This window comes from Panthera onca, chromosome C2, assembly GCF_046562875.1.
Source record: "Panthera onca isolate mPanOnc1 chromosome C2, mPanOnc1 haplotype 2, whole genome shotgun sequence".
NCBI classification, from domain to species: Eukaryota; Metazoa; Chordata; class Mammalia; order Carnivora; family Felidae; genus Panthera; species Panthera onca.
This window is the reverse complement of record NC_138347.1, coordinates 97,233,009-97,256,748: the sequence shown is the minus strand read 5'-3', so window position 1 is coordinate 97,256,748 and position 23,740 is coordinate 97,233,009. Positions and strand designations below refer to the sequence as shown.

At 37.3% G+C, this 23,740-nt stretch overlaps 1 pseudogene across 1 annotated transcript in view; it reads left to right on the top strand.

Annotated features, from left to right (window-relative positions):
• The window catches only part of LOC132684263 (uncharacterized), a 219,753-nt pseudogene that overhangs the window by 35,504 nt on the left and 160,509 nt on the right, over nucleotides 1–23,740 (top strand). The window contains exon 3 of the transcript XR_014135264.1: nucleotides 23,219–23,341. The product of XR_014135264.1 is annotated as an uncharacterized LOC132684263 (transcript). The remainder of the gene's footprint in view (nucleotides 1–23,218; nucleotides 23,342–23,740) is intronic.

The following is a 23,740-nucleotide window of genomic DNA, read 5'->3' as shown; positions in this document are numbered from 1 at the left end:
TTTAAGGTCTTGAACGTTGTGAGTTTGGTATAAGGAAATAAACAATAGCTTTTTAATATGGAAGTTGCTTCTAATTGAAAGAAAAGCTTTGAAAAATTGGTAATAAAAAGATTCAGCATATTACTTTCAGGATGACATTTTGATAATGTGTGATTTAAATTGGAAAGATGTGCATTAAATTTCTGTGAAAATATTCATGAGAATATTAGACATACATTTTGATGTAAGAATATTTAAAAGTAATCTAAAGTATTTTTCTGGGCTCATATATTTTTGAACAATTAAATTTGTTAATCCCTATTAGATGTTTAATAAAGGAAAGAAAACAGCATCAAGTGTTCAAATTTACTTTCAAATCATATATTTTAAAAATAAATTTTTAATATCCTTATTCTATAATTTTTATACTTATGGAAATGTTATTATTTCAAAAAGTTTTGAGACAACCTTGAATGTATTGTGTTCAGAGTTGATTACAATTATAGTTAAATTTTTATATGGGCAATTTACAGAAAACAATTATCAGGTATTTGTAGCAAATCAAAATAATGGTGATTCTAATAAAAAAAAATAGAGTTCATTTCTCTTTGAAACGTAAATTAATAACTAGTTGAAAGTGAGGAAGAGTATCTTTCCTTTATATGACTTTCCATCCAGCTAAAAGAATTACATCTTTAGTTAAACATGCATTCACATTTTATGTTTTTTGATTCCCTCTTCCATGAAAGGCTTTTCTTGGGGAAGTTTTAATAAACTGCGTTTTAAGTATCTTGGTGATGAAGGCTGAGTATTAATATTTTGTGTCTTCCACATAACCTCTCACAGCATTACTACTACTAACTATCTGTTTATTGACTCAGTTAACCAGAAATTTATCTGCTATTATTAGATCCAAAAAACATATAAAAAAAATATACAGGGACGCCTGGGTGGCTCAGTAGGTTAAGTGTCCAACTCTTAATCTCAGCTCAGGTGTTGGGTCACCTGGATGGCTCAGTCACTTAATCATCTCTTGATTTTGGCTCAGGTCATGATCTCAAGGTCCTGAGATCAAGGTCCTACATCCGACTCCATGCTGAGTGTGGAGATTGCTTGGAATTCTCCCTCTTCCTCTCTCTCTGCCCCTCTTTCACTCCATGCACTTGCGCTCTCTCTCTCTCTCTCTCAAAATAAATAAATATTTAAAAAAATACAGGTTTTACTGTTACTTTACATGTCTATTAAAAGCAGTCTTTCCTAGATATTGTTTTATATATCTTTTGGTTAAGACTTTGTCACCTTTTTGCTGTTTTACTTCAGTTACAATGCCTACAGGGCTTTGTCCAGATTCTTGAATGCAGGCTTCCACCTTAATGACCTTAACACTTATTTTTAAATGTAGATAATTTTCCATTTAACAGACATCTGGTTTTTTATTACACTTGCATCTCTCTTTATTATAAATATATTTTGCTTTCACCTCATGAGAGCCTTACAAAGGAAATTCAATACAGTTTCCCCCAATAAACTCCTTAAAAATTATAATAAAATGTTTCGCAGGAGCATGATACATGTCCAGAAATGTGTTAAATGCTTATAGAAACGTGAAAATAAGAATTATTTCCAACATTAGCATTTTTACCATATTTTTTTGAAATTCTTTTCTTGTGAATTACTGTGTTTCAAATTTGATTTCTGGCCTGATTTTTAAATAAACCATCAGGAGATGGGTTCCCAGGAAGCAGACTCGGATGGAGATTAATGTGCATGAATTTTATTAGAGGGTACCCTTAGGATCAACAACTGTGGAAAGGAAGGGAGGGAAACAGAAATGGGTGTAGAAAGAAAATGGGCTGTGATGGAGTCGCACAAAACTCCAGTGGATCTCATGGGAAGTTCTGAAGTTGAGACGGCCCTTTAGAGTTTGCTGACTTGGGGCCAGAGGCTGGGCTTTTATGCTCTGCACGGTGATTGGATTCGGGCTGGCCCAAGAAGGGGACACATCCTTGGATAAGAGGCTATCTTGAGGAGAGACAGTTTCCAAAGACGGGTGACAGCGGAAGGCTTTATACTGGCAGCACTCTTGGCACCTGGGGTCGAAGTCCTTCATTCCTGGAGGGGGATCGGGTGGCACAGCACAGCGCCCGCCACACGCATGTATCATGAGCAGAGCTGGACGTTTGCACTGACTCTGCATCAAGCTGTTTTGAGCTGAGGCACACTCACAGCCCTGGCACACAAAATCATAGAGCAGATGCTGCTTTCTTCTCCTACCTCTTTGCCTCCCTGACATTTTAGCTTTCTTTGCATATTTAGAAGACCAACCAGTGATGTGCTTTGTTTCCTGAACTTTTGTGTTTGAAAAATCAACTTGAAGATTGCAGATAGGTGTAACTGACAATGCATCTGTTATATTGTTCTTATGTGGAGTTCCCCCCGAAATATTTGGTAGATCTTAATAGAGTTTCTCTTTTGACCTTGTTTAATTTGAATGGACGCTTTTAATTAAAGCCTGCAAAATTTCTAAATGTGCCATATGGTTTGCATAAAAGATTCAGAATAGAAGGAAGGGTAATTATTGTCTATGGAATAGCGAAAAGGATGTTCAACTAGCCAACTATCAAATGTAATTCCGATGTAAAAGACAAACTGAAGGAGCAATAATCAGTTTTAAATTATGCCAGTTTTGAATTATATTTTCTGGCCTTCTTATTTCGTGTAGAATTTGTGGCTAAAACCTTAATAAAGTAGTAAAGAGTCATTCCCACCAAAACTTAACTGTTTTTACAGTGATTACATGTAGCTTACTCTACATTTGTTTGTAGCAGTTATTTGGGAATACATTAAACCTTGAAAAAAGAGCATTTGTCCTCTGAGTGGATCAAAATCTTGAAAAATCTTAAATATGGGGCAAATATTGATGCTCTGTGCCTTACGTTCAGATTTTGAAATGCAAGTAGTAGATCTTGCTTGTAATCTGTTTTAAATTAATGAAGAAAGTAAAGGAAACCCTAGGAAAGGCATAGTTGTAGCTATGATATTATATACAGAATATGAAATGTATTCAATATTTGATAAATAGAGATTAGCTGCCAGGTGCTGTTGATTTTGGTTATCAGTTTTGGTGACATAATACATGTAATTTAAAAATATAGAAGTGATTCATTCTCATTATAATATATATAAATAATAAAGAGAAAGTGAAATTCTCTCTTCAGTAATTCTTCCTACCCTTTGTGCTCACCCTTTCCTCTAGATTTAACCACTGATCTGTGTGTACCCTGAGTGGTCTTCTTATAAGCATTTACAAAAACATAGACATGTATGCATCTGCATAAAAAAATCTGTGTATACATTCATAGATCCTAAACATTTGGATAAATGTATATGCATATATATACATTATATGTAGACATCTATATCATGCCATGTATATTCAGGAACTTTCTCTCACTTACCATTATGACAAACAATTTTATGCCAGCACATTTAAGTAGAACTTATTATTTAAAAACTTTGTGGGGTGCCTGAGTGGCTCAGTCAGTTAACTGTCTGACTTTGACTCAGGTCATGATCTCACAGTTCGTGAGTTCGAACCCCACTTCGGCCTCTGTGCTGACAGCTCAGAGCCTGGAGCCTGCTTCAGATTCCATGTCTCCCTCTCTCTCTGCCCCTCCCCCACTTGCACTCTGTCTCTCAAAAATAAAGAAACACAATTTTTTTTTTTAAGTTTGCATAGTACTCCAGTAGGGTTGACTTACCAATTTTTATTTAACCAGTTTGAAGCATGTAAATAGATGTTCTTTGAAGATACCTTTATTTGATTTATTATAGTTTGCTTATTTATTAAATAGGTGGATGTTTTTATATTATTTATTTCCTTCAGGATCAAAGTGATATCTTTTTTCATTTTTTGTTGCTTAAATTTTGCAATACTTTAAATATTTTATTCATATTTAGATATTCTTTAAGACCAGGCTATTAATTGTAAAATAAATCTATTATATTTTAAAAATACTTTTACATCCTTCTCTTCCAAATGTTCCTTTTTTTTTCTGGAGCAGCCTCTTCTGTGCTTTTTTCTTTTTTGAGAATGTAAGTTCCTCTACAACATTATGTAATATGTAATAGCAAATGCCAAGTTCTTCATAAATAGGTGCAATACTCTAAATTAAAGTCTACTTCCAAATAAAGTTTATATTTGGGGTTAAACTTTCCATTTGTGAGGCATGCATTATAAAAACCTGACCTACTACTAGAGCACATTCTTCCAATTTCTAATCAATGTCCATTCAACCAAAGCAATAACTGCTTTATAAGCTAAATTAGAGTGCCTTCTTATAGCTGATAATTCTTGGTACAGCCTCTTGAGCATCAAGTGCGAATTTCAAGAGAATCCGTCCCTCGACAAATTCAGCGTTATCAGCCTGAATCCAGACAGCTTTTGCTTCCCTTTGAATGTTACTAGCCTGTACTTTCCATCTCTTTCATTTGTGCTCCCTTTGTGAATCCACAAAATCATGTTCAGAACACTAGTGGAAGAAAGAGCATAGGGGCCAGAATGCATGTTTTCTTTACCTAAAGCACTTCAGCCCCTACAAATTTCTCTTTCTTGTTCAATTCTCACTGAGAACCTCATCTATATCGTATTTGCCTGCAGTCAGAAACTCTTAAATGATAAACCTGAAAATGTATTTTCCTTGCCCTGTCACGTCAGGTGCTAACAGAGTTCTCCTTCTTCAAATCAGATCCACTCTCTAAAATGAATGACTTAAACCTAAGTCTATTCTGTGACACTTACTAGAATGTTTCTAACATTCGTCAACTATATTCTTGGCATTACTGACTCATCTTTACTGAAGATTTGTCTTTTTGATAAGTGAATTGCTTTATTAGATCTCTTTATTTTTATTTATTTTTATTTTTATTTTTACAGAAAGAGAGAGTATGAGCCAGAAGAAGGGCAGAGAGAGAGAGAGAGAGAGAGAGAGAGAGAGAGAGAGAGAGAGAGAATATCAAGCAGACTCCACACTCAGCACAGAGACCAATGCGGGGCTCAATCCACAGCCCTGGGATCATGACCTGAGCTGAAATCAAGATTCTAATGCTCACCGTAGCCAAAATCAAGATTCTGACTGGGCCACCCAGCCGCCCCTAGATCTCTTTTAAGGTAAGCAAATTATCGTGTTTCTACATGCATACTTTTATTTAAATTTATGTATGTTATCATTCATTTATTTAATTAATAAGTCTCTCTTTGCTATCTACTATGCCCAAGAGATTATGCTAAGTGCCAGAGGTCTTATGTGTTTGGACCACACAAAAGCGACTATAGTATGAAGGAGAAAGAACACTGGATTTAGCATCAGAACCCATGGGTTTGAGTCCTGGCTTTGCAGTTTAGTTGCTCTCAGACCGTGGCCAAATTGCTTAACCTATCTCAGCTCCAGTTCCTATGCACACCTCAAATGGGACCAATAATATATTGTTCATTGATTTCATAGGAATTAAATGAATGCTAAATCACCTTATAATTGATTAATGCAAATAATAACTATAAAGTGTATCCATGTTTTGTACCCTAAATGAGCTTATATTTTAATGGAGAGTACAAAAGTATTCTGGTCAAAGGTTACCTGGGATTGCCTAGTAGCCAAAGAAAATAGCATGGCATGTTCCCAGCACGTTGGACCTTTCTGTAGATGTCAATACTATTGACAGTCTCACCTCTCAGCCCTCACTCCTATGTTGCATTCACTGTCCTGGAACTTTAATGATTCTCTCTCATGTCCCTGAGTCCTTCTTCCCAGTCCTGGGCATTTTCTAAGGCAAGGTATGTTCAGAAGAGAGAAGGACAGAAAAAAATATATATTGTAATTTTCCAGGGAACTAAATCATTTCCAATTGCAGGAACCAAGGAAATATTTATGAAAGATGAGAAATTTCAGCCAGAACCTGGAGGATGGTAGAATTTCAGCCTCTGGGAAATGAAGAGATCACTCCTAGTTCAGGGATCAGAACAAGCCAGACAGGGAGCCAGCAAAGAGCCTCTGCAATACTGAGTGTGACACAATATGGTTAGGGCCTTAAATACATAAAGCAAAGTAGTGAGATGTCAATCTAGAAAGGAGGGCTGTAGCTAGAGAAGAACTGACAGGGGTCAGATGTTAGGAATTTGCATTCCATCCGGTACGCGTTAGGGCCACACTGAAAATTTTGGAAATTCCTACTATACCAATAACTTCCAGCAAATAACCAATAACTTTCAGACATTAGTCCCCCAGACTCTCCTACATAAGGGAGAATTTTTTGATGGAATAGCAGAAAGACAGTTCTGACAACACATCTAATTTACACAGCTAAACTGAACATTTGACATCTCAGTCTAAAGTATCTGCATTTGAGTCATCTCATTGATTTTGAGATTCCTGGAGGACTTCTCCTTAAATAAAAGAGTACACCAAAGAAATGTCTTTTAGGAAAAAGCGAGGTTAATCCCAACGGAAAATTCCAGTCTCTACCCTCAAAACATCAGATATGTTAAGATCTCCAGTGGTCATCGGTCACTCGCATCCGGTGAGCAGTCGGTTAGAGGGTAGAAAATGCCCAGGACTAGAAAGAAGTTTTCAGGGATGTGAGAGAGAATCATTAGAGTAGTCAGCACAGCAAATCCAAGGTAGGAGAGGGGACTGAGAGAGGAGGCTGAACTGCCAGAAGAGGAGATGGCCATGAAACAGAGACCTCTGGATTTTGTAGTGGAGGAGGAGCAGAATGGTGTAGAGAGGAGGTGGCAAACACAAGGAAAAATAACCAATGGCAAGGGAGAGAGGGAAAGTGGAGCTGAAGAGAATAACTGATGTTATGAAGTCTGAAGGATGGAAATGGAATCAGATGGAGGGTATTGTGTAGAGAAATTGACTTTAGAACCCAAAGGAAAAAGAGAAAGGGGGTAGAAATAGGAAGTATTTTGTAAAGAGGGAGGACAAAGGAATGCTCATCAACTAGCTCAAGGTTCACAATAAGATCAAAGGGGAGCAGCTCTTGGAACCTGAGAAGTATATGTAAGGTGACCTACATAATTCTCAGGGCCTAGCGCAAAAATGAAATTGTGTGACCTTTGTTCAAAAAGCAGAAAAAGGTGTTGTTATAAGTGCTAAAATTTGAAACTTATTTTTCTTCAGTGGTTTCTGTCTCATTCTGTCATGGTGTCTTTTATTTGCTCTTGTGCTCCTTGGGCATGGGGACACTTGAGGGAACTGCAGATACTCATTGGTGCCAAGAGTCCCCCACCCCCCAACCCCCTTGCAACTCAGCATGTGCTTGTCATACCTGAGCACAGACATAGTGCTCTGGCTGTTGGCAGGAAAGCCTGTCTCTTTCCTACCAGCTCACACCCCTACCCACAATGGATGGATGAAACCCAAGGATTCTTTATGCTGAGACTCAATTAGCACTGGATCAGTGCTGGATAGGAGGCTAACCTCTGCAAAGTTGCCTTGCAGATGGGCTTTGTCACTACTAGTCTGGTGTGGGGCAAGCTGCTGCTATTACCTGCTGAGATGCCACAGAGACTTTCATCATACCCTGATCTTCTCCCAACACATGTTTAGGCCCCCACAGAAGAGTAGGGGTGGCAGAGAGCTTCAGTGGTAACTAGGTATAGGCAGGGGTGGTGCTAGGCAGCTTAGAAGAGCCATTCCATAGAGGAGGGGAGGTGCTAGAAGATGGAAGGATGTGTGTGAGCTGAGGTTCCAAGTTCCTGGTTCATGTTGCACTGTCCCACCTGACTTCACTTTCAAAACACAAGTCCTGAGACAAAATTATTAGATATCTCAAGATGGTGAACACAGGGGTGCCTGGATGGCTCAGTCAGTTGAGTGTCTGACTCTTGATTTTGGTTCAGGTCATGTTCTCACAGTCGTGAAACTGAGCACCAGATTCTCTCTCTCTCCCTCTGTCCCTCCCCCCTTTCTCTCCCAAAATAAATAAATAAACATTTTTTAAAAAAAATATGGAGAACACAGAACACTAAACTCTAAGCACAGAGCCTTTTTGAGCCAGGGCCCTTTGCCATTATCCTGGTCACATACCCATGAAGCTGCCTCTAAGCGTGTGTGTGTGTGTGTGTGTGATGTAAAAAGCTTAGAATTGTCATGAGTTGAATGGGTCCTTCAGTAGTGCTATCCTTTCTTGGTGCCTTTTGAGGTAAAGCAGGGTGAGTCGATTTCAAGGACACATTACTATTTTTATGGACTCAAGGCGTGTTTGCCTTAATGGACCCTTTCATGTATTAAAAAAATTTTAAGTATATTTTATGACGGCTTTGATATAATGATAAATATATTAATATTGTATATTAAAATATTTTATTTAACCTAAAGGAAAAAAAAAACAACTTTCTTAACCTAAAAGTTTAAGATGTTAAAACATTTATGTGGGCCTCTAAAACTATTGTGGGTACTAGGTACTATGCCTAACGAATAAGTTGGCTCTCAAACATAAGTAGGTGTCATTCAGACCAGGCACAGAGATATGAGATGGGATCAGGGGGAAGGGATTCTGGAGACCAGTGGGAACAACAGAATACCCTGGCTGGGTAGAAAGAGGTATGAGAAGTCTCTGGGGAATGAGGAACTATTAGATAAGGGTCTGGAGCTATAGCAAAAGGAGAGGGAAGTATCAAGAGGAATGGGGTAATAAATGGAAGTTTGGAGTCATGTTGGGAAATAGTCTAGGTCTTATGGTGTTGAAACTGTAAAAAAAAAAAACCCAATTGGATTAGAGATAAAGGCCAGTCATGGTCACATAAATGTTTATTTTTATGTTTAATGTATTCATTTGCTTTATATATTTAGATATATACACATGTATATACACACATATATACATACATACACACACACACACACACACACACACACATATATATATATATATATATATATATAGAGAGAGAGAGAGAGAGAGAGAGAGAGAGAGAGAGAGAGGAGAGAGAGAGAGACCAACAGGTAATTCTCTAAGAAATAAGTGCTGGGAGAAAAGAGTTTTTTAGATTATTCTTAATATTAAGAAAATTCCTAAATTATATTCTCCCAGTTCTAGTTTATTTGGCTGTAGCTAACAAAGGAATGAGAAAGGTAATACAGTTTTGCTTCACCTAGGCTTTTAAATATAAGCAGTACACCAGTTTTTGTGAACAGTAACTTCAAGGTTTGATTTCAGGACATTTGTACTTAATCTACAAGTGTTAATGTTTCTGAGATAATTTTAAACAATATCATATCAGATTGCATATGAGTTATTTTATAGTAATAGAAGTCACATTTAACTACAGGTTAAGTGACTACATTAAAAGGGAATACAATTATTTTAATGGATTTCTAATTAAATTCTTAAATCTTGGATAGTCTAGAGGTGCACTTTAAATGAAATTGATCTTTCTTAGAAGTTTGGTTGAAACTGTTGGCAAAGAGGGAAAAAATCTAAAAAAACAAGATTCTATTTTAAGTGTGATACTTTATCTTAAAAAGTACCTGTTTTGATAAACATCGAATAAGGAAAGGGTTAAGAAAGAACAGAAGAATGTAATGTAATAATGGCCAAAAATATATATAAGCTGATAGTTTGGCAAAAAAGGGTATAACCTATAAATAAGCATAAAATATTTATTCTTTTTAAGAAAAATGTTTAATGTTTATTTTTGAGAGGGAGAGAGACAGAGCAAGAGCAGGGGAGGGGCAGAGAGAGAGAGGGAGACACAGAATTTGAAGCAGGCTCCAGGCTCCATCTGTCAACACAGAGCCTGACGCGGGGCTCAAACCCACAAACCATGAGATCATGACCTGAGCCGAAGTCAGACGCTTAACCAGCTGAGCCACCCAGGTTCCCCTAAAATGTTTATTCTTAAAAGTAATAAATTGAAAATTAAAGAAAGGTACCCATTTTACTAAAAAATAAAGTAGCAAAATGTTGCATTGTTTTATTTGTACTATTTTGTTTATAATATTTTTTTATGTTTTAAAATAACTATTTTATGGGGAATATATATAACTATTTTTTTTCCTTCCAAATGTTTGTAATGTGGTAAGGTCACATAAATACAGAAGGACAAGGGAGAGGAGAAGTAGGAGGAAGAGAAAGACATGAAAAGGATAATACAGTGAGCTCTCTATAGATTGACATGTTTAATCAGAGTCTGAAGAGCCATTTGTTAAAAATGTTAAAGAAGGGACTCCTACAGTATGTAGGAGTTTGAACTAGTTTATCTTCTGAGGTCCTTTTAAATTCTAGAATTCGATAAATCAGTTATTTTTAGAATTTTAGTAACAGTTTTTACTAGAAAAGAAATAGAGGTGACATTAGAAGTGGCACACAATTTAACATAGTCACAAAAATATACAGCAAATGATCTTTATGATATAAACAAAGTGTAACTTCAAGCACGCTACAGAAAAAGCAGTGCTACTTTTCTGGTAGCTTGAGCAAAAGTCCTCGGTAAGATGTTATTTTATCTGGCTTGGGTCACCTGCCTTGACCTAATCATTGCGGCTAGGGAGATGGAGTTCTCAGGTTGCCTCAGCCAAGGCCCTACACCCACCCTATAGTTCAGTGGTGATCATGGGACAGACAGGTGGTAGCAGCCCTAACTCCCAGTTCACTAGAGAGGAGCTCTGAAATCTGGAAAAAGAGAGGAGGAAAATTGTGCAGATAAAATCATTACAAGAGCTCTCCAAATTCATAACATCAATTCGTCATTATTATGGTCTCTATTAAAGTCCCATGCATGGTATAAATTGTATGGTTTCTGAATGTGATAAAATAGCCAGTTTATTGTAGTTCATTTGATCCCTTAGGCTGAGATGTGGAGAGAAATTTAACTATAAGAGGTAGGGTTTATCAGAAGTAATGGAAAGGAGAGAAACTGGCTTCTGAGCTTTTTCTGAGTCTTAATTCCCAGCTTCTGGATCTCCTCATCTTGTTTCTCCAGCTGCCCAGTGACCAAGAGCTGTCCAAGGCCCCATATCAGCCATACTCTTAGTTTCTCTGTCTGCTGTTCCAACTTGTCTGTCTCTCCCTCCCTCTCTCCCATAAGAGGTCTTGCTCTTTCCTTGAATCTAGTAAGTAGGCATATCTATTCAAAAGCCATGCTGAGATGAAAATTCTAGCCTCACATTCACTTTCCCAGGAGAGTTTTCCTATTGACATATATAGTCAATGGGGAAGAGAGGATTTTGTCCTGAAGAAGACACTCTCTCACTCACTTGCTTCTCTCTCTCTCTCTCTCTCTCTCTCCAAACAGAACCCCACTGTGTATTCTGTCCTGCATCTCAATACCTGGGAAAAGATGCATCTTTCAAACATTGACCCCTGTAGAGTGTACAGAGCTCTAGGTGCTCATCTCCCATTTGAGACCCTTAGAGTTGGGTTTTCAAGGATCTTCATAAAGGTCTTTTAACAATTTCTACATCAACCCAGTTATCTTAATCAAACAGGCAGCTGGCCAACCATTATTCATTACCTGCTTCTGATTTCCAAACCCCATGTTGGTCCTCCCATCTCCTATGGCCCCTTTTCTGCCTCTCTTGGTGCCTTTATTCACCATTTGCTTAGGAAAAACTAAGCACCATCTACATGCTAGAGCTATGTTAGCCCTAGAGAAAAAAGGAGAAGTGGAGCTAGTCATAGTCAGGAAGATTAAAATCTCTGGGGACCATGCCATTCATTCTTTTAAGGATTCACGGTTTCTGTTTTTCTAAACTAATGCTCAGGGTGAAGCCTTATCCACCCCTGGAAATAACATCTTTAGGTCTCAATCCACTAAAAGTTTGGTTATTCCTTAAAAACTGGAAAAGAATCAATGCATCTGGACTGTGAACTGAACTGGATATAAAGTTAGCTAAGGAGAACCAACCACGTGAGATTTTGCTGAGGCTCACTTTTACTTTCTTCCCATGGATACTAATCCTACGAAGTACAAAAATAATTTTGCATCTCATTAAGTGTATGTCAAGTTGATGTTTGTAGTAAACTCCATGTGCATGCTTTATTGTCATTGCTTGCTGCTCCCTCACACAGAGAGACTATGATGACAATATTGTATTATAATATACTAGAGTCTTGTCACACTGTGGTCCTCAGGGATGATATTGGGTCATGTTATAGATGAGGCAGCAATATAATAGATCCATGAAAGCATGACCTTGGCTGCTCTGTTTTCAATAACAAAGAATAGGTTATTTCTGGGCTTGGAAAATTTTTAAAGAAATAGACATCCCCAGAAGGCGAACTTGCTATACATATTCTGCACTCTAACAGAAACACCTTATACTTTTCAAATCTACTAGATTATTTTCAGTCCCCATTTTATTTGATTTTCAGCAACATTGATATTGTTGTTCATTCCCTTTTAAAAAGACTCCTCCTTAGGGGCATTGTCCTGCTACTTAGGATTCTGCAGTGTCCTGCTCCTTTCCCCTTTCTCTATCCCCCTCTCTCAGTCCCTTTTGCTAAGCCCTCTTCCTCTGCAAATTCAGCTATCCACTACTCATTTATTCCCTATTTTTCATTGTATCAACAAATATTTATTGTACATGTGCGTGTGCATATGGGCTGGGCACTGACACAGGTATGGGAAGCACAGTGATAAGCAAAACACATTATCTTTTTTTGTCCTCAAGGAGCTAACAATATAGGAAAATTGTTGGTTCCCTGGATTAGGGATTTACATCATCAGTGTTCTTTAAAATCATGTAAAAGCATGCTAACATGACATCTTTTCCTTTATCCCTTCTGAGCTAAAGCAAAAGATCATATTGCCAAATTGGGTTCAGACACAGAGATCTACCAGAGATCTACTTGAGAGACCTACCCAGAGATCCATCCAGCATCATGCTTTACTAATAGTTTCAAGGCTACAGGCAATCAAGAGGCATAAGGGAAAGAGGAAGAAAGCAGGAACATCTGTGGCTTCTCAGGTTCTTCCAACTTGCAACAGACATGCTTTCTCTAACCCAGAGTAACAGATGATTATGTATGTGATTTCTAGTCTATATACTGTCAAGAACTGTGCAGGATTTGGGATTTTACCCCACTTTTTACACTAACAAGTTAGCCTATTACTGGATGCTGACAGAAGACATGAGACTTCTGGGTCAGAAACAAAAGGTTTCATTGCTTCTGGCAAAAGCAGTGGCCAAAGCTTAATTTGTTCATGTCAACTTCTGTCTCCCCATATCCCACATCGGTCACACAAGGGCTTATAATAGAGCCTATACATACAATCGATTGCATTATACAAAGGGAACACTAAGCTTGGGGGTGTCCACCACTTTTATAGTTAGTGGAAACAAGCCTACCCATTTTCTCAGGAGATATGTTGACTCGTCTCTCTCTGTAAGCACAGCCTAAAAAAATGTTTTGGGTAAAGAGAGTGACCAAGCATAGAATGTATAGGGATACTCAGGGACCATGGTGGATTGTTTCTTCCAGTACATGCCTCCTCTTGGAATGCACTAATGTGATTTGAGAGTCTCAATAATTTTAGAATTTCCTCTCTCTCTTACATCTTTAACGCAGCCCTTTTTATTGGCCATCAGTATTTTAGCTACTGCAAGTCTCATCCACCTTAAACACCCCCTACCTCTACCACACTCTCCTGTCCAACTACAAGCCCCTCACCTTAACAGTTAAATTTATTACAATACATCTTTTAACTCATGTTCTCTCTTTCTTTTCCTTCCACTTTTTCTTCAACCCAACCCACTGCAATCTGGGATCGGTATTAGCTACTCCATTGAAACAGTTTTCTATGTCTCAGTGTCCTCCCCTGTAGGTTGGGGTAATAATACTCTCTACTTCACAGGGCTATTATTTGATTACTAAATATGTTTAATATCTGTAAAGAGTTTAGAGAAATGCATGGCAAATAATAAGTGTTCAATAATTGTTAAGTTGTTTATTATTAACATGCTCTTCATCAATGTCGTCAGTGAAATTCTTGCTAAATCCAGCGGGCACTGGCAGTTCCTACTTGACATCTGTGTGTTGACCACATTTCCTTCTTAAAAACTCGCCTTCCTTGGTTTCCATGATGCAAGTCTCTCAGTTTTCCTCCTACTTCTCTGTGTGGTTTTCTTGGTCAGCTCTGTGTGTCCTACAGCGGCCTGCCTTAAATGTTGATATTCCTCAGGGTCCTCTATTTGACTCCTTTCTCTTTTTTATCTACATGATTCTGCTTAGTGCTCTCATCTACTCTTGTGCCTTGAATTACTATCTCTAAACCTCATTCACTTATGTATTTAACAGATATTTATAGAGCATATTCTATGTGTCAAACACTGGGATTACTATTGTGAGCAAAACTTGACAGTGTTCCTGCTCTCATGGACTTAGTCATTAATTAGGAACACAGATACCAAATAATCACATACACAAATCTACAATTATGGAGCATTAATGGCTCCAAAGAAAATGAAGATAGTCCTAAGAAAGCATAGTACATAAATATGACCTAGATTGAGGGGGAAATACAGGCTTTCATAAGGTAGTGGTGCTTGGGTAGACATCTACAGGATGCACATATATTAGGTAAAGGAGGGGAGAAGGAAATCAAAAGGAGTACAGAGTATTCAAGGTACTTAAAGAAGATCAGAGTTGTTAAAACACAGTAAGGGGAAAAGAATAGCAAGATAGAATTAGAGAAGGAGGCAAAGACCAGAGATGGTGATGTAGGGACCATGCAGACCATGTTGCTGTTCAGTGTAAGAGCAATGGGAAGTAATGGAGGGTATAAAACTATGACATGAGTGAGGGAGTAAGTGACTTGATTTTTCTTTTTTTTAAACATCATTGTGGTGCAGCATAAAGATATTGGAGGTCCCATTGTGGATATGGGGTATTAATTATAACCATCTATGTAGTTTCTATTAGATCAATGTTAGTAGATGACAAGTGGACAGATTTGAGATGTTTTAGGAGATAAGTTTGATACAGTTTAATGTAGTTACTAGATCAGATATGGGTGAAGGGGAGGAAAGTATCAAGGATGACTCCTAATTTTTAGACTTCTACAGGTAGATAGATGGTAGCTGACAAATCAGCCCATATCTCTCTCTTGATTTTAGTCCACACACTCAATTGCCTGCTAGATATTCCCAACTTCCCATCTCACTTGCCCATCAAATAATCTATGTTCAAAACTGAACTATGCTAGCAAATGTTCTTCCTCTTGTGCTATTACAGTGAATTCCACAACCATCCATCCAATTGCTCAAGGCAGTTGACCTTGACTCTTTCTTCTCCATCACATCCAGTTAATAACCAACTTATATTGATTTTTTTTTTATCCTTAACATCTTTTATATCTGCCCACATTTCTGTATTTCCACTGCTACTAGCTTAGATCAAGTCCTCATCATTCATCTGGATTTTGGTGATAGTTATTCCTTGGCTTCTCTGCCTTCAGTCTCCCACTTCTCTTATCTATTTTTCACTCTGCTGGTGCCCGTTGTCTATAAAGTATGGTCCCTTAGTATGGAAGAAAAGACCCTCCATGATCAGGACTCAGCCACATCTCTAGCACCATCTTTTTTTTTTTTTTTTTTTTGGCTTTAATCCTTACTTTATAAGACCAAATGCTTTCCATTTTCTACAAAAACATATTGTCCTATCCTCAGCACAAGATAACAAGTCTTTTGAGCTTTGATCCTTCCTAATGCTGTAATTCTTTAAGGGGCCCCTGGGTGGCTCAGTCAGTTAAGTGTCTGACTTCAGCTCAGGTCATGATCTTACACTTCATGAGTTCAAGCCCCATGCCAGGCTCTGCTGACAACTTAGAGCCTAGAGCCTGCTTTGGATTCTGTGCCTCCTTCTCTCTCTGCCCCTCCCCTGCTCACATTCTGTCTCTCTCTCTCTCTCTCTCTCTCTCTCTCTCTCTCAAAAACAAACATTAAAAAAATAAAGATAAATAAAAAATACGCATTACCATCCTGTTTGCCTCTTTGTGAACTAGATGGTTTTTACTGAGAAAGGCCGTCTCTATTACTGGATGAATGTATGGGTTAGAAAACTGGTAACATTTTTTTTTTAACAAAAAGGCAGAATGTAGGGCAACAACAGCATCTGCAAATTTAACAGCATGTATTTATTTCCTACTAACTGAGCAACTAGCTACCAGAAGTAGCTACCAAGAAACCAACAAAAAGAGAAAGCAGAGACCAGGGGTTGGGGGAAAAGCTAGGGAAGGATCACTCAACGCAGGTGTTGTAAGGAAACTGTTAAAGAAGGCATCATCTTCGGCCTCTCTAGTGCTGTCAGATGTACCATGACACAGGCAGTTTGATAAACCCTTAATATTTGTAGTAAGAATGAACCAAAATTGTGACAGACCCCCAAATTCATTAGAAGCTTGATAGAATATAATCATTCCAATAAATATTGCAAGGAAGAACTACATGACTTTTCCTGACCCTTGATGAAATATAGATTAAACCATCTTACTAATCAGAGAGACAGTAAATCTTTTTGATAAGTGTATGCAGAGTTTAAACTGCATTTGGTGACTTCCTCCTATACACCATCTTCACAGTTTACAACATGTATCAGTAAGGATGCTTTTGTTTATAAGCAACAGAATTATGTAACTCAAAGTGCGTAAACAGTAAAAGGGTCTTGTGTTATTGGGTCACTTAACTGAGAAGTCTAGAGGTAGGGAGGACTTTAGGCACAGTTCAGTTGGGGTCTCAACTGGTTCTCTGTGAGTCCTTCCATTCTGTCTCACTTGTTGACTTTACCTTTAGTGTTGTTTCATTATGGGAACAACATGGCTCACATCCACGCATTATAATTTCCAGAGCAAGAAGGCATCTATGCCTCAGGATTCCTAACCCACATCAGCTGACTGAGCATCAGCTGATTGGATCACATCTGAACAAATTCATTCATTATTGAGAAAGCTATATGCTAATGAAGAAATAAACTTGTTCAATCACTATGGCAAATGGAGGTGAGATAATGTCAAGTAGAGTGTTCCTGGAATTTGAGAGGGGAATTGTGTTCATCAATCTCACATAAACTATATGGCTTTTCTAAAATGGAAGAGATAAAATATCCCAAAGGAAAACCTGGGGTTATCTAGTATAAGTGGTGAAGAAAAAATGGATGAAATTTCTAACAGACAACCAGCAAATATTCACTACAGACACAATTCAAATTTATTCATTTTAAAAACTTAGAAATTCTGTGTCCTGGATTTTTAAAGCTACTTGTGAATGGTTAAAACAAATGTCAAGCATCTACTGCAAGGGTAAAGAGAGATTACGTGCAATCAGAGCCCAATTCTCAGAAATCCCATTGATGAATGTGGATGCATAAGAAGACTAAATACTGTGCCTGACTCTCAAATCACATATTCATTCATTCATTCATTCATTCATTCATTCATTCATGCAGCATTTATGGAATATCTACTCTATGCCGGAAGAGCTTAATGCAACAGAATCTTTGACCTTAAGGGGTTTATTCAAGTAAGCACTGTAGAATTACAATTGAATAGTTAGAAGTTTTGATATACTCCTGTATATGGTACTATGGTAGAACATAGTGAAAATAAAGCCACATGGAAAATCTAGTGGAATCTTTACCAACCCTTCAATATCTCCTCCAAATCTAACACTTCTACAATGTAATCCCCATCATAAAGCAACCCAAGAACATTCATTTCCAATCAACAGGTTTCTGAGAATGATACGTTAAAAGGGAAATGGAAAAATAATTTATCTTATTCTAATTGTACACTCTAAGAAAATAATATGAAACAGTTTTGGTTGTTTGGAAACAAAAATGGATCGTTATTGTCTCAGAGAGATTTTATGTGAAAAATACATTTGATAATAATGTGAATTCTCTTAAACTATTATATTCTGTGATCATCTGGGGAAATAGTTTTGGGAATTAATACAATAGAAATATTTATAGAAAGGACATTAAAAGGAAAAATAGCAGACATAGTTGATTCCTTGTGACATTCTTTTATAGTATAAAAATCATGAAATCCTTGGTCCATATCACAGAGATAATGCTGAAAAAAATTCTAATCACTTTATCATTATTTCTAGCAGTGTCCCGGAGCTCCAATTCTAAGGACAGAGCTTTCTTTAAGCATCTAACATGAAGACATAGCTCAGAGAATTTTTGAAGAAATAGTTTCTTCACATGAAGTATACTTGATAATAACATTTTAATGTAATATTGACATTTCTGGTTTTTAACTCTGTTGGGCAGAATCTTGATGGAAAAGAAAATCACTTGTGACAGCTTCAGCATGAGTGTCTAATATCATGGCAATTTAACCCGGTTTTATCCTATATCAGAGGTATTCCATCAGAAAAGAACTAAAGTGCCCTTCATGTTTTATAGAAGCAAGTAATTTTTCATAACAAATGATGCTAAAATAGTCTTAAAATTATTAACTCTTATTAAATGAATATTGTGGGAAATATTGGTGGTTTATTTTCAGAGGTTTTTGGTAGACAAAATATAAATCATTAAAAATATAGAGTATACATAAAAATGTGTATATATTATATAATACATATAGAAAAATAAAAAATACGTATAATATTGGTCAGAGTATCGATTTACCCATTTGTACTAAACTGGTCTTTGGTCAAACAATTGAAAAGGTGAACCAAGTCATGACATTTGTGATCCATGTATGTGATCCATTTATGCTTGAACATTGGACTGTCTACACTCTTGCTTCTGAGAGTACAGTCCACAGGCCAGCAGCATCAGAATTGCCTTGGGTCTAGGTAGAAGTGCAGAATCTCAGCCCCTAGGCTCCAGATCTACTGAGTCAGCGTCTGCACTTCAACAAGACCCCCTAGGTGCTTAAAGCATTAACTACATCAGGGGATTTCAACTCTGGCTACACATTAGCATCAGTTGGGGTGCTTTTAAAATGTTTTATTCCCAGGCCTTACCCCGGACCAATTAAACAAGACTCTTTAAGGGTAGAACCAGGGCATGAGTATTTTTATATGCTCACCAAGTGATTCTAATATGCTGCAAAGCGTGAGAACTATTAGTTACACAATGCCCAAACAATCAGTAAATTCAATGTATTCTGAAAAGGCATAAAAGAAAAAGGAAGTGAAACCAATTCCTTTGTATTTGGTACTACTCTATAAATGATTGATTTTTTTTAACTGTTAATAAGTTTGCTTAGCTCCTGTGTGAACACAGCCTATTATGTCTCAACCTGCCTAGAAGTGTATTGTATTGTAAATCAAGAAGAAGAACACTTTGCCAAATCAATTAAAAGGAGTTTTAGGTTTGTTTTTCAACTTTGCTTCCCTTTGTCAGCCTTGCTTTCCAGCGTGACAGATCTAAATGCTGGATCTCAGACACTGTGCACATGCAAACCCCTGCACCTTTGGATTACCCACTCTCTTCTCCATGCACTCAGTGTTCAGTGTTTTACCCTATAATATTCCCTTGTCTCTCTAGCCCCAAATGAATTTGTTTCCTCTGAATCCCCATGTTACTTACTGTGTCTGTCATGCATTCTCACTGTATAGTCTTACATTGCTAGCTCCACTATTTAGTGGAATAAAATTGCCTGTTGTTTAATTTCTATATATAATCTCAGTCATTAAAATCTATTTCAAAATGTTATGCATGAATAGGGAAGGGAAAAAGAAATCATGGCATAGTACATATGGCAGTCATTATAATCCTGTTTTATAGGTGAGCAAATGGAGTCTCAGAGAGCAAGGTGACAGGCTAGTAAGTTTCAACAGTAAGATATTTTCCCCAAGATTATTTAACTCAAAGTACAGGGGCAGTTTGATTGCTTTCATGTATATGTGTGTATTTAATATGTTATAGTACTTCAACAATAGTTCCAGGGCAGAGTTAGAATATGAATACACCAAAATATTCATTTTATTTTTATTTTTATTTTTATTTTTGAGAGACAGAGAGAGGCAGAGCACAAGTGGGGGAGAGGCAGAGAGAGAGGGAGACAAAGAAGCCGAAGCAGGTGCCAGGCTCTGAGCTGTCAGCACAGAGCCCGACATGGGGCTCGAACTTACAAACTGTAAGATCATGACCTGAGCTGAAGTCGACTGCTTAACTGAGCCACCCAGGCACCCCACACCAAAACATTCCGAAAGAAAACTCCCTCTCAAAATTGATGTCCACTCTTCTCTTTGGAATACATTCAATGATTATTCTTTTTTAAACCAATTTGCTTTCTTCTGTTAGAAAATTAATGAAGTTTGATGAATAGGGGCAAAGGGAGGTGGTCATATTACACTTCTTTAAAATTACATCTTATGCTAAGTGAAATAAGTCAAAGACATGCTCTGATTTCACTTAAACGTGGTAGCTAAAAACCAAAACTAATGAACAAACAAAAAGCAGAAACAGACCCCTAAATATAGAGACCAAATTGATAGTTGCCAGTGGAAAGGGGAGTGGAGGGATGGCCAAAATGGGTGAGAGGAGTGGATGATACAGGCTTCCAGTTCTGGAATGAAGATGACCTAGGAAGAAGAGGTACAGCATAAGGAATATAGTCAATGATATCGTAGCAGGGTTACATGCTGACAGAGGGTAGTAGCTACACTTATGGTGAGGATAGCACAACATATAGACTTGTCTAACCTGTATGTTGTACACCTGAAACTAGTGTAACATTGTGGGTCAATTATAGTTTATTTACAAAGAAAAACGGGAGGGGCACCTGGGTGGCTCACTTGGCTAAGCATCTGACTCGTGATTTCGGCTCATGTCATGATCTCATGTTTCATGAAATCAAGACCCGCGTTGGACCCTACATGGGTAGCACAGAGCCTGCTTGAGCATCTCTCTCTCTCTCTCTCTCTCTCTCTGCCCCTCTCCTGTGCATATGCTTGTGCATGTGTGTGGGTGTGCACTCTCTCTCTCTCAAAATAAATAAACGTTAAAAAAAATAAAAAAGAAAATGACATTTTAATGTACAACTAATACCAGAATAACTTTTTCTTATAAAAAATTAGAATATTGGGGATATGGATAAAATCTCTTTTTCCAACACCCTCCCACACACACATTATGCACTCCACCCAATCTAGATGCCTCTCTTTCCTCCCTGGAAGTAATCGTTTTTATTTGTGCACACCCTTAAAGATATTTGTACTGTCTTTAATACATATATACGGTATATTATCATAATTTTATAGAATTTTTTTATGTTTTTAAAAAATTTTTTTAATGTTTATTCATTCCTGAGAGACATAGTGAGAGTGGGGGAGGGGCAGAGAGAGAGGGAGACACAGAATCCAAAGCAGGTTCCAGGCTCTGGACTGTCAGCACAGAGCCCGACATGGGACTCAAACCCATGAACTGTGAGATCATGACTTGAGCTGAAGTCGGACGCCCAAACAACTGAGCCACCCAAGTGCCACTTTTTATGTTTTTATCATATAAAACATAGGATTCTTGGAAACTAAGAGTTTTATTTGTACATCTAAAGTAAAAGACCTGGGAAGGATATCTAACTCAGGGGTCGACAGAATTAAGATTCAAAATTATATCTCAACCCTGTGGAATAATATCCTAAAGCTAGAGAGATAAAAATTTAGCTAGCATGAACATTAAAGCCCTGTATAAAGTACAAATAACAAATGGAGAATTCTGAATTGAAATTAGTTTATATGAAAAAGATTTACAGGTTTTTTTATCACAGACTCACAATTTAATAAAAATTCTAACACTTTGAAGTTAGTAGTTCTTATATCTAAAATAAGATTCCTTTAATAATATCAGAAATTACTCCAGAATATCTAAATTTAGAAGGAAAATACTAGATTGTATACAATGTGTATAATACGGTGAACAAATAATTTTAAAATGTGGGATTTACTTTGTGACTTAATATATTTTCAGACATAGACATATGTATATATTTTTTTCTTTTTCACACAGACACACAACAATGCCAAGTGAAAGAAAATTCCTTTGTTTCCCTCAGGTCAAGCTCTGTAAACATACAAAACATTTTTTACAGATCAGATAGTTTTAATATGAGAAAAATCCTACAATGGAGCACTACAGTAGTATTCCTTGTCAATGTTGATGACTTCTCAAGTAAGGATTTTGCCCCAATGGACTTAATCTCACTCGATGTAAAGCTAATTGTCTATCGTGATAACATATTTTAGTGGCGAATATTCATACCCAACATTCTTTGACAGAATATCTGGAATTGATGACATGGGAAGTCAGCAACATTTCCTGCCTGATACACATGCTTGCCCATGTTAAATGTCCACCTCTGCCTGATTTTTACTTTGACACTTGCCAACAGGCATAGATTTCAAGTAAAGAGTATTCTCCAAACAAGAAAAATTTAGAAGCCCTTTATCCACTGATTACCTCAAAGGTTTTCCCTACATTTGTGGATATCTTCTCTTCATGATTTTAGATGCGTAAGTGCTGATTTACCTAGGGTATAAGGAAGTAGACATTCTGAGAGATGAATTTATTTTCCTTTCCTAAAGAAAGGTGAATATGACATTAATTTATTATGACCTTGACTGGTCAGAAGTCATAGGTGACCATGAATCTTGATCTCTTTTCATTTCTTCGAAAATTAAACTCTCATATAAACATGCTAAGCATTTCAGAAAATGGAAACCTGAGTGACAAGGAAAAAGCTGAATCAATGGGGCAAATGTATTGATGCATTTTTAAGAACTCCAAACCATGGTTTTACTTGAATTTATCTATCTTTGCCTTGATGTCCACCATAGCACATGAGAAGGAGATTCAAGGTCTTAACTCTATTATTGGCTTTATTCAGCAGCATCAGACCAATAATAGGTGTTTATCTACGAGTGTGTGCTGCTCCAGATAGAGTAGCTCATTGAAATTCTCCCCTCCGGTTTTCCTTCCCCAAGGAAATATCTATATCTCAGATCTGTCTAATTAACTAGTATGTGAAGAATAGAAAACTGTGAGACAATCCCTATGCTCATCGTTGCTGGGCTTTAAAAAGCTCAATAAAGTTTCTATCTACATTTTCTTGTTTACACTGTGGAGCAAAATGGATCAAACAAGCAAAGATTTGTGGCAACAGAGACAGTGCCTTTGTACAATATAACACATACTGTGTATCAAAGAAATATTGTGCCACTTCTCCGAAGCTGACATTGGAATGACATTGTAATCCTGGCCATCTGTCTTTCTCCTCTAGATGTCGATGAATGTGCAGTGGTGAATGGAGGCTGCCAGCAGCGCTATATTAACACTCTGGGCACCTTCCACTGTGAATGTGATACGGGATACAGACTCCATGCTGACGAACGCACCTGCATAAGTGAGTAAATATTAGAACCAGCTTGAAGCCGTTTTCAATGAAAATCGACCTGCCCATGTAGGGGCAGGAAGGAAAGGTTTTTCTATTGTAAAAATACCTCTGGAAGCTGATGGTTTTCAAGTACAAATCTATCTCTTAAGATAAAAAAGACATTTTGCTATTAAAAGACTGAAAGACAAAAAGAGATGGGGGAGGAAATACAGAAATTAACATTCATAAGTAAAACTCGAATCTCCAAAGGCGTGAATATTTCTATAGACTGTCATTTCTGCCACATGCAGTGAACTGTAAATTTGTTAGTTATTGCTTATACAGGAGTACAGCACAGGGCCACAATGAAGAGAGGACAGGACGCTGAACTGCTACAATCACTAGCTACGAGGTTCACTCGTTTCAGGT